This window comes from Phoxinus phoxinus (assembly GCF_949152265.1).
Source record: "Phoxinus phoxinus genome assembly, chromosome: 9".
Lineage (NCBI taxonomy): Eukaryota > Metazoa > Chordata > Actinopteri > Cypriniformes > Leuciscidae > Phoxinus > Phoxinus phoxinus.
The window spans coordinates 3495829-3507930 of NC_136884.1; the positions used below are offsets into that span (position 1 = coordinate 3495829).

Genomic DNA, 12102 nt, shown 5'->3' on the forward strand with positions numbered 1-12102 from the left:
AGATTTGTCTTTTTTCTTGTCTTGTATGTGTTTTCTGTTTTTAGTGCTTTGGGGATTAAAAGTCCTGGAGAGGCATAATCATTTTATTTGTAATTTTGTGCCTTGAAGTTTAAAATGGACTACTACAATACTGTAGTTCTGAGAGAGGATTAGTTCTGGTCAATCTGATAATTAATATTTGGGTGAATTAAATTAAACTGTTACAATAAAAAAGTAGATGTATGAATGACTGGACTGTATCATATTTAAAAGTATGTGGCCATATGAGGGCGCCATTTAAACTCTAATTATGATATACGATGTCATGATTTGATCAGCAACAGACTTACAGAAATAAGTCACCTTGTCCTGAAGGAGGCTATTTGGTCAAATGTTTAATGAAACCTGATCCTGAATATGGGTCAGGTTAACTTTACTATACAAACTAGGTTGCAAAGCCAATATAAATAAAAGGATATGTTCAAACAAGTTTTAATTATGTAATCTTTAAAAATGAAGGGTGCGATGATTTTGGGAACTAGGCTGAAGGTGTAGTCAAATTATGGGTGTGAATGTTACTGAAATAATGTTGCTCTGCTATGATAGATTACCTCGAGCAAATGCGCATGAACACACACTGCTTGAGCAATTCCTGCAGATAATGCACTGTGGTCGCACACTTGACGATAGTTAAGCGCCTTTGGTTAATGCAACAAGATAATAATGTGTGGACTAATTGTGCACTACAGAACACTACAGTAACACAAAACTCTATATTCCCAGAAACTATGACTCACTGTGGTAATGCAGTAGTTGCACAGAATGTGTCTGGGCTTGCGCTAACTTGTCTGGAGGTCAGATATATTTCTGTCTAATCTGTTTTTTGTCTACTCGTGATCCCAGTAAGGGTGCTTTCCTAAAGTAGCCAATAACAGTGCAGGCATGCTCCTGAGTTTTTCAGACGATTCAGAATTGAACGCCTCATTCTGAACCAGAGATGACCTTGATTGTGCATTGAACAAACTTTATTCTCGACCGTCTGACATTAGGTGAGCATATAAAGTGCTCTGGACTCACCCAGCTGAGAAACTGATGTTCTGAGATTTCAAAGTTTCTAAAGCGTTAAAATGTCTCGTCGTGATTGTACGTTATTCAAAAGGTTAAAAAACCTATTTTTAGTCGCATTGTAGCTGTACAACATTCTTTGAACGTTTACGCGTATGTGTAATATTCCAAGAAGGTTCATTTTAACATTCTACTATTACAAACTATAACGTTATAAGAATGTTCTGAAAATGTTCTCAGAACGTTTTCTCTCAATGTTATGAGAACGTTCAAGTAGAAACATCACACAGACATTCTAAGAACGTTTATCTCAACGTCTTAAGGGTGCACATTAGCCTACATATTTATAATGTTATAAGAACGTTCTATAAATATAATTTAAATAATGTTTTAACTTAGCATTTGCATATAGGAAAAGAGACTCAATGAGGTCAGTTGTTACACTGTAAATAAATAGGCTATACAAGTTTTTTTTTTTGAAGCTGTAAAATAAAGTTTATTGGAGTAGCCTACGTTTTACAAGAAAATTCTATTTCAAACTTGTATGTTTAATTCAACGTGTCACTTGCCATTTCTTTGCAAATGTTAGTACAATTCACTAAGCAGTTTCTAAAATTGTTTCAAAGTGAATCCCAGCCCCCTTTTTTTTGCACACCCATCAAAATGTGAACAGGTTGCTTACACTAACAAAGCTTAGTTACAAAAGAGGGCGAGGAACATTTTAACAATCTATAGAACCTTCTATAAAGAACTTTCAACTATAAAGAACCTTTTGTGCAATAAAAAGATTATTCCTCGTGGACCAATGGCTATAAAGGACCTTTATTTTTCTAAACTTGATTCTGCCTTAATCATGACGAGTAATCGCTAAGATAACATAACGTCTTATTAATTAGAGGCATATTGTGCAAGTATATTCAACTGGTGTAGATCATGGTGTATATTCAACTGGTGTAGGCTAGATCATGCAGATTTGCAGATTTTTATTCCGGTAATCGCTATCTCATGTTCTTCATCTTACCAACAGCGTAAAAGAATGAAAAAAAAACAAAAAAAAAACATGCAGGCAACAAATAGTTTTCAGATAAGAACAAAAATGTTCTTTTGCTTCAGTTGTAAAACACTGCATGTTCCACCATTATCTGTTAATCATTGCTCTGATGAATGACTTTTGTGATACGAAAACATGTGACTTTTTATTTCAATTTTGAGCAAAATATTGATAGGCAAGCTGAGTTATGGCTATCCTTAACGATGAATAATAATACTGCAAGTGCAAGTGTGCTTTTGAGTAGGCTACTTATGAATTATTCAGTCTTTAACCTAGAATCCATCAAAGCATTATAAGCATTCTTTAGGTCTGTTTAAATCTTCGATATATATTTTCTTTCAGTAATGAAAGCCACTTTTACAGTCTCATTTTCTCTATAGCAGTGGCTTTGTGTGGCAACACCTAGAACACCTTGTCTTCAACACCTAGAAAAAATGTAGGCTACTCAACTAGTATATTGTGTTGGTCAAGTTACTTAAAAAAAGTAATTAGTTATAGTTACTAGTTACTTCTCACAAAAAGTAACTCAGTTAGTAACTGAGTTATATCATTACAAAAGTAACTAATTACCAGGCAAAGTAACTATTGAAAAAAAAACTTAAAAAAAGAAAAATTTAAATATGTGAAATATCTTGGATACCCCCAATATTAAATATGTTAAATGAATGAAATGGACACTAGAACAAATTATTATTATAAAACATTGATGGTTTAGAACTTTTAATATTTATTGCACAGACCACAACTGGCCAACAAATCCAAAAATAAATTACCGGTATGCTTCTTAAGAAATGTACCAAAAATAAGTACTAAAAAATATACATACACATACACTCTTTGTAGTGCAAATTAAAATAAACTTACAACTGGTAGACATAGGCTACTAGCCTACTTGAAGTATTTTCTTCCTCACAAATGTAAACAGTTTAACTAAAAGTGTTCTCAATATAATATTGAACAATGTACCAACATAAATAATAATAATAAAATCTAATATTTTGGGGGTTTATTTGTATAACCTACAGAGAACGTCATCATCAGAGGTTATTTAAGCCAAATTCTAGTCGTGTTTGCCGCACGTGTTCACAACCGGTCAAACAAAGATGTTTTCTTTGAACGTTCCCTGCAGGTTATTTTGGAGTTTTATTTTATAACCATGTAAACTAATTAAAACGTTGCAGATGATAAACTATATTATGCTCGGACATAGGCCTACTCGGTCTCTCTCGCGAACTGTCGAGCGCGCTCTCGGATGGACACACTCCGGTCTCTCTCGCGAAATGTCCAGTGCGCTCTCGGACGGATCACACTCGGTCAATCTCGCGAACTGTCCAGCGCGCTCTCGGACGGACACACTCGGTCTCTCTCGCGAACTGTCCAGCGCGCTCTCGGACGGACACACTCGGTCTCTCTCGCGAACTGTCCAGCGCGCTCTCGGACGGACACACTCGGTCTCTCTCGCGAACTGTCGAGCGCGCTCTCGGACGGATCACACTCGGTCTCTCTCGCGCGCTGACGACGTTCGCTTCGCTTTTGTCCAGTCCGGCGCCTCGAAACACACACACACCAGAGAAAAGAGTTTGCAGTTCCTATGGCGGAGAAAAGAGCCCGATCGGATGAAAACCGCTTCAGTGAACTCAATTATAGTAACGGCGCATTTTATTGTCAGTAGGCTAACGGTAACTGCGTTATTACGGAGGAAACAGTAATTAGTTAGATTACTCGTTACTGAAAAAAATAACGCCGTTAGTAACGCCGTTTATTTATAACGCCGTTATTCCCATCACTGCAGCAGGCCCACTGCATTTTTTCCTGCGCAATATCAATAGCGTGAAGAGTTTAAGGTTTGTGTCCTTTAAGCCTATAGAAAGCTAATAAGCATGTGGGGAAAACTTTTAAATGTAGCCTAAAAACTTAAACGTACTAGCCAATTTACAGAATCACATTATTAGAATCTATTATAGAGTTTAATTCCATTTAAAAACGTTTGTGTTTATTATATTGTTGAAGGTTGAATCTGCAATAGCATGTGAAGCTGATGAATTTGTCAGCTGATGAAATAGCTACAAACAACTCTAACCAGTCCTGAATAAGGGAGTGCAAAGCCAGAAACTTTTAGTTTAAGCTTGTGTTGAGTGTGTGTTTGGAGTCACACCCAGTTCTCTCTTTCACACACACACACACACGCGCGCTTGTGTCTCCATCAGCGCTGCGCCAGAAGCGCGTTCACTGCAGCTCTGTGGCGCGCGCACACGAGAGAGAGAGAGAGAGAGAGGTTGGGAACATCTTCACCCGGCGTGATTCATGTTCAAGGTAAGGCAAGATATTCTGCTTTCTACTGTTTGAGAAAAAAATATAGATTGACTTTTTAATCCCGGATTTACCGTTATAAGAGAAAACGCGTCGCGGTTTGTTGACGCATCCTTGAGGAAGAGAATGCGCTCAGTTTGTGTTTAATCATGATGGTCTGGATGCGTTCACATGTGGCTTGATAACAGATTTAGGTTGTTTTGGATCTGAATTCTTGAGGAGTGAAGGATGTCAAATCTATTAAGCAGTCTATCGACCCGGGGCAGCTCTCAAACCTTGTATAGGGACGCGTTCTTGATGCGGTGCGTCTGGTGGGCGTCTTTTGCCGCTGCGTTTTAAGATGGTCTGTCAAGAAGTACAACTTTGACAATCAACGCGTTTAGTTCTAGCTGATTTTAAATTCCCGGACGCGTCATGTGCGCGCGTTAGCGGCGTTTGACGCGGGTCTGTCGGCGGACGCGTCATCAGCGGTGACCGCTGTCACTATATAATAATCAGAGTAGTGGTTAAAGTCTTCTATCTTACTGTGGTTTCTAGTCACATCAGTGTTTTAATATGAGCTGCGGTGGCGGGTTCAGGAGAAAGCATGGATGAATGTGTGCGCGCGCGGCGCCAAAGCTTCAGTTCAAATGTTTCAGTGAAGCACAAATGATTCTTGAACTGTTGAGGTTTGGCGTGATCGAAGCATTCTTGCTACACTACTTGAGGATGAATCTTTTCCGGGTTCTATTTCATCCCAAAATCAAAAGAAAAAGTTATGTTTTGTGTTAAAAAATAAAGTCAAAATCTTCTCAAATGTAGGCTACTTGAGAGTCATTAATCGTTACAGTGCCAAATAATATATCTTTTTTTAATTAATGGTTTTGGGGTGGAATATGTGATCTGGGCATGTTTTTGAAAGGTTCATCATATAGGCTACCCTACTCTAGTTGATGGCTGAAGAGACATTTGTGTGCTGCAGAAACAACATTAAATAGAAACTGTTCAATATTCAACAGACCGTATACAGCATACACTCTCACATACCCCTGTGTATATATATAGAGAGCTCAAGTACAGTAGAATGTAGGGAGACATGCCAGCAAGTTCATACTGTCACGGCACGTGTGTAACGCTGTGCTTTGACTAAAAGAGCTGTGCTATATATGATGTCTGCTCCCTTATCTGGACCTTGATACTGATACTGCAGGAGACAGACAGACAGACAGACAGACAGACAGGGCCATCTGCAGATAGTGAGCCACAATCGGTGTCAGTTACGTCATTCATTCAGAAATGTATCCAATGATAAACCTGCAGGAGTGAGACAGATCCATGATAAGGTGTAGCCTATGGAGGGCGTTTTTAATTAGGCCTAAATCCAATATTTTTATAGAATATTGCAGCATATACTCTAAAAAACGCTGGGTTGTTTTAGCCCAATTTTGGGTCAAATATGGACAAACCCAGCCATTGGGTTACATTTTTAAATTGCATTTTTGATCCAACGTTTGGGTTTGTCCTATTTGACCCAAAATTGGGTTAAAACAACCCAGCATTTTTTAGAGTGTATATTATAAATAATCTGTACTTATACACATCAGTATTATTTTAAATTCATTAACTTGTGTTTACTTGCGTGAGGGCGGGGCAACCTGTCACTCACACGAGATCGGCCAATAGCAAACCACAACCATCTAATCAATCGCCATAGACAAAATCAAGCACTACATTGGCTCTTGTTCCAGAAGCCATTGCACTTGGATATACGTCACACAATAGGGAAGAAAAGATGAGTGCAACTCCTCTTTCATGCTGATTGTTGTTGAATCCTCATTGTCAATTGATCTGTCATCATACTGTATCTCTGACCTTTAGTTTGATCTGTGTTCTCTTTACCCCTGAACACACTCCGACAGCATATCAGCAGTGTTCAGCACTGAGACCTCAAGGCGAGGATGTTGAGATTAGAGCTGACTTGATGATCAGCAGGCCTTCACGGGTCACACTGAGAACAAATGAGGGGGGTGAACCCAAGAAGTGCGGACCACCAGTATATTTAGACGTATGAATCTGTGGTATTCACTCTTAAAACGGACACGGAGTTAAACGCAGCATAAATAATTCTCGCCTCTTTAACCATCTTGACGCTGTGAAGATGGTGTTATGTGATGTGTTGCTTCTTATGCATAAGGTGAAAGTCATAACAGGAGCGAAGCGGATCAGATTCAGCATTCATTTACATAGAACCAAAGCCTAAAACCTAAACTTGAACCAGGATTAATAGTTAACAATAATAAAAAAAAATATATATATATATATGACAACTTTTTTTATTAGTTAGCAACATTTTTCATTTTAATTTCATTCATTATGATGCTCTAGAATAACTAAAACTGAAATCAAATAATAAAAAGCATGGAGAGATAAAAAAAAACCTTGAAAATTACAAAACATTTACTTTTACTAAAACTTGAACTAAAAATTAAACAGAAATACACTCTTAAAAATAAGGTTCCAATAGGTGGTTTATTGCAGTCATGTCATAGAAGAACCATTTTTGGTTCCTCAAAGAACCATTCAGTGTACAGTTAAAAATAACAAAAATATTTGTCTGAAGAACATTCTAAAAAAATCGAAAGAACCTTTTTCTACTATAAAGAATCTTTTGTGGAATTTAAATATTCTGTGGATGTTAAAGTTGTTGAATTGTTCTTCATGGAACCATATATTCAGATAAAGATCCATTGAGTGTATAAGAAAGAAATGATACTCGAATGCTATTATTTTGTTCCTGGCCTACAGTTATTAGCTGAGGATGTAGTGCTTATATACATCGCACAGTCCTGTTCTCTTTTTACTCATAATAGATTTTGTAGTCATTTTAACGGTGTATTTCCCTCTGGACTGGACTATAATTAATGTGACTTGGAGCTGCTATTTATACTACAAGCCTAATTAGCCAGAACCACTTCTGACAGAACCGCTCGACTAGCAACAATCAAGTCCTGCCCTATTAAACAGGTGAATTATTGATGTATTTATAGGAAGTAGTTGTTCTTTGGGGCGGCTCACTGTCGCCTCACAGCCTGAAGATCCCGGACATGTTCTCCCTGTTTCTGCGTGGGTTTCCTCCGGGTGCTCCGGTTTCACCCATACAATCACCAAGAGTCGGAAATTACTGAAATGGTGATAGATAGACTGTAAACCCGAATAAGTTGGGAGAACTCAAAACATTTAAGGCATTCTATTTTTTAAGTTCTGAAATTCAAAGTTTAAGTCAGCAGAACTAGCAGATTTTTATTTTGTACTTAAACATTTCAAGTTAAGAACGATTAAAATGTTTGAGTACACTAAATTCATACAATTAACTTAAAACTTTCATGTAATTTTCAATGTTTATACACATTTATTAGTATAAACTTTCTTAGCTTTAACAAGCTAATCTGCTAACATTCTAATTTGCTAACATATTAGCAATTGTATGTTTTACAGAAGCACTTGCTGTATAAGTGTAACAATATAAAAGTATTTGCTCTCAAATCAAGCGCATGCACCACTCGTCACCATGATGGTAACTATCCTAAAACCAACATTAACAGAAATTATTCTAAATTAGCATAACAAAACATTAATCACTACTAAATCTCCTACTTAACATTAATCTTGCATAAAAAAACCCTTTATATTACACTTAATTTTAGCATTTACTCTCTCTTTCGAGTGCCATCGGCAAAGCATGCTGGGAAATAGACATCCCAGTCTAAGTTTGTCTAAATTAAAATAAATAGTTTCATAAAACTCAAAACAATGAAACAGTTCAGTTTACTTAAAATATATCAGTTCTGTGAACTTGAAAGAAGAAAGAAAGTGCTAAATACTCATAAAATTTCATTTAACTGAACTAATTAGTTTAATTTAAGTTTGTCAAACTCAAACCAATTAATTATTTTGAGCGTTAGGGTTTACAGTGAGATAAATAGATAGTCATTCTTTCATTTATTCATTCAGTTGCTAGAGCATTGGTAGGGTGTTTTTTTACTTTCTCAAGTGTCTGTGATATTCTCGTGTCTAGATGTCTCTGGTTTATTCTTCAGTGAAAGTTTATGGGATTTTCTATGGGAAAATACATATTTAAATGAATAAATAAAACAAATACATTTTTTGAGCTGAAAATGCATAGCAAAGCAAGTTTTTGTGAGCACCCTACAATCCAGACTCCCAAATACAGCTCTGCTTCATGTTATTTGAATATTAAAAACATGTTATTTGAAAACATGTTATTTGAATATTTAAAGTGACGAATGCCCATGTTTTAATGTAACCCAATGAATCCATAACCTCAAACAGTCATACCTGCTCTTCTGTTTGTGTCCCAACGCCGCCTTTAGTGTCTGACGTGCTAAAATGTTTCAGGAATGAATAATATCGACTTACAGAACATGCATGCTTTCACTTCAGTAACCTGCAGGGCAGGTCAGGCTATAGAAAGTATTTCATGCGTTGCTTTTGCAATCAGGAAACAATGTACGTCAAAAATCATCGGTAGCCTAGGTGACGGTGTTTTTTTAGAGCTCCTCATTTGTTCGACTTTCATGTTTTGAGGCATCTTGAGCTGCTGCATTCTCTGATGTGAATCATTATACAGTGGCTCAGTGAGTGAGGAGTGAATGAAGGTTGTTGTGAACTTGGTTTCTTTATAAGAAAGGATTTATGTGACGAAAAACGACATTATTTAGTAAATGCATGTTTTAAGAAAATGCAAGTTTCAGAATCTTGTCAAAAAATATTGCTTGTTTAATTAGTTCCCGCCCAAGGCATTCACAGGATAAAGGGGCGGGGCCTGCTTGAGTTAGTTAGTAGTGTGTTGAAACTGGTGGTTATGGTAAGGGGCGGGACATTTCCCGAACACACTCGAAGCGTTTGACCAATCACAACACACGGATCCAGCCGACCAATCAGAGCACAGTGTGTTTTTCAGAAGGAGGGGCTTCATAGAGGCAGGAACTAAACAGAGCGTTACTGACAGACTGGGAAGAGAGGAGCCGCAACAATGGAGAATATGGGAAAAATAATGTAGTAGAGCCCAAAGACAAAATTAAGACTTTGAGGCATAATTAGTCCCTCTTTAATAATGAAAGGTTCTTTATTGGCATTGATGATTCAATGAAGAACATTTAACATACACTAAACTTTCCATGTGATTGACATATTGACGTTTGCTTCCGCAAACTCCACTGATAAACATGGATTGTATTGTGCTAGACTTTAAAGTGTATTGTTCTAATGAGATGTCATTATTGGCCATCTCTTAATGTACATTGAACAGTGAGTGTTTGAGTCATGCATTAGCTAATGATGTTAGCAATCTGCTCTCGCTGTTCCCAGGGGATATATAACTGATGTAGGGCGAATCAATCAACACACACACACACACACACTCTCTCAATGCTGTGATGGCAGCGAGTAAACATGCCTACTATCAGTAGTATTAGTTTGTCGTATAACTTTCTGAACTTTGAAATGTATTCCTGAGATCAAAGCTGAATTTTCAGCATCATTACTCCAGTCTTCAGTGTCACATGATCCTTCAGAAATCATTCTAATATGCTGATTTGCTGCTCAAGAAACATTTATGAATATTATCAATGTTGGGTCAAACACACAAATCTCCCTAAAGGTCTGGCTTCATCACATCTCAATATACAGCATCAGTGACATTTGGACAAGTGAAATGTCTTCCCCATAGACGTCCACTGCAAGTGCATTACAGTGCAACTCTTATCAACCTACAACTGTGATGATGATAAAGTTTAACCTGTATTGACCCTGCAACAGCCCTCTTAAACTGTAATCGGTAATCCGTGCGGATCTCAACAGATCTGAAATCCTCTTCCTGTTTGGGAAGCTTGTTTCCCGTGGGCTCATGCTTTTGTACGCAGTGTCCTTTATAACCCCAGACGAGGTTATGTTTGCTGGTGAGAGTGATTGTGTGTTTGATTGCTTCATGTTTGTTTCTTCATTCCTGGAAGAGCGCAGAAACAGACGCCCAGATAAAGTTGCTTCCTGTAATTCAAGCCCTAAAATAAAAAGACTTAGTTGTGGTGTATTGTATCATATCGCCGCTGGAATACAGCTCGTAGCTGTATCGTATGTGCATAATAAATCACACCGGTGTTGCTGGTGTATGTTTGCATGTTCATGTGTGTTAAAGAGGACCTACTACGCTTTTTGACATGTTCATCTTTCTTTAGTGTGTAAAGTTGCTGTTTGAGCATGACAAATGTCTGCAAAGTCACTCACAAAGGAAGATATTCTTTATATCAGTAAACAAGTTTATTTGTAATTGTGTGTGATTTCTGTGTAATGTGTGTGCATCGAATCATGAGGAAATCACTTTAGGAATAGTTTTAGGAAACGCATTTCTTTTTCAGCCGGATTAAACTGAAAGCTGCTAAATGTACAGTTGTTTAAAGCTCCTAAAATAATCACTTATGCAAAGACAGGGCAAACTCAAGACATAGAGGCTCTTGTCTTTTTACACATGGTGTTAAGATGCGTTTTAGTCGATTGGATCACTATTGGAGGACGCTAAACGGGGTCTAAAATGTGTTGAGCTTGTCCACTTTCAACCACTTCCAGAGGTAGACGAAAACGCATTTGACCAGATTTGATTTCATAGTCGATTTGATTCATGTGGTCGAATGTGTTCAAACAGCCACAAAAGACCATCTTCTCTCCGTCTACTGACTAAATGTGGGAACAATATGGGAAGCGAGGCCAGGCGGGATTTAAACTTGCTGGAGACCCAAGTTTGGTTTGAATACGAAACATCAAACATTTAAAGGTTTGAAACCTCAAGCATCAGAGCTCATCGTGCTGGTCTTGTTTCCGAGGCGGTGTGCGTCCGCGCAGGAAAGAGGATGTTGTGTTTGTTCAAAGCGTCTTCATGCTCTTGAGGTCACTGTCGAGGAAGCCATTCTCTGATGGAAATACCTGTAGGGCTTTAGGAAAAGTTAAGAGGAACTGATATTCCTCAACTAGTCCCAAAAATCAAATGCCATGATGCTGTTATTCAATCAAAACATTGTGAACTTCTACTTAAAACACAGAAGTAAATGCGCTTGGGTGAATTTTAATTCAGTTGTTAACACCATGATCATGACGTATAGGCAAACACATACCCAAAACTTGCATACACACATATGTGACGGATGCAGGAAAAATGGAGGTCCAACATCTCGCTCTACAAATACGTGTCGAGTGCAGAACTCCTCCGTCACACAGGATAATGCAGAAATCTCTGGACCATTTCAACATCGTATGAATACCTCCGGCATTTCTGTCACTGGTTTTGATGTTATTGTTGTGTCACATTCAGAGTGATTCAAAAGACGGCTTGAAATCCGAGCCAGAGCGTCCTAGAAACATCTGTAAAAATCTGAATGGAATCGCATTTCAAACCACTTGTGTGTCCGGTTTCATGTGTTTTTCTGCTGTTTAAAAACACATCTGGGTTTCTGGGTAAAAATCTTATTTTTGTGTGAAGTCTGAACATTGCAATGTATCATGCACTGTAAAAGAAATTGCTGCGATTATTTATCACAACTTAAAATCCAACATTGTTTCAACTTTGAAAAGTAAGTGTTCATGCTTGACTTAAAATATTAAGTTTAGTTAACTTTAGTTTAGTTAAGATGGATATTTAAGTTATCTCA

General features: G+C 37.6%; 1 protein-coding gene across 1 annotated transcript in view; it reads left to right on the forward strand.

Annotated features, from left to right (window-relative positions):
• Positions 1–3078: 3078 nt before the first annotated feature.
• The window catches only part of LOC307003539 (fatty acyl-CoA reductase 1), a 34478-nt gene continuing 25454 nt past the window's right edge, over positions 3079–12102 (forward strand). The window contains exon 1 of the mRNA XM_079622118.1: positions 3079–4408. The gene's annotated coding sequence lies outside the window, so the exon portion shown is untranslated. The remainder of the gene's footprint in view (positions 4409–12102) is intronic.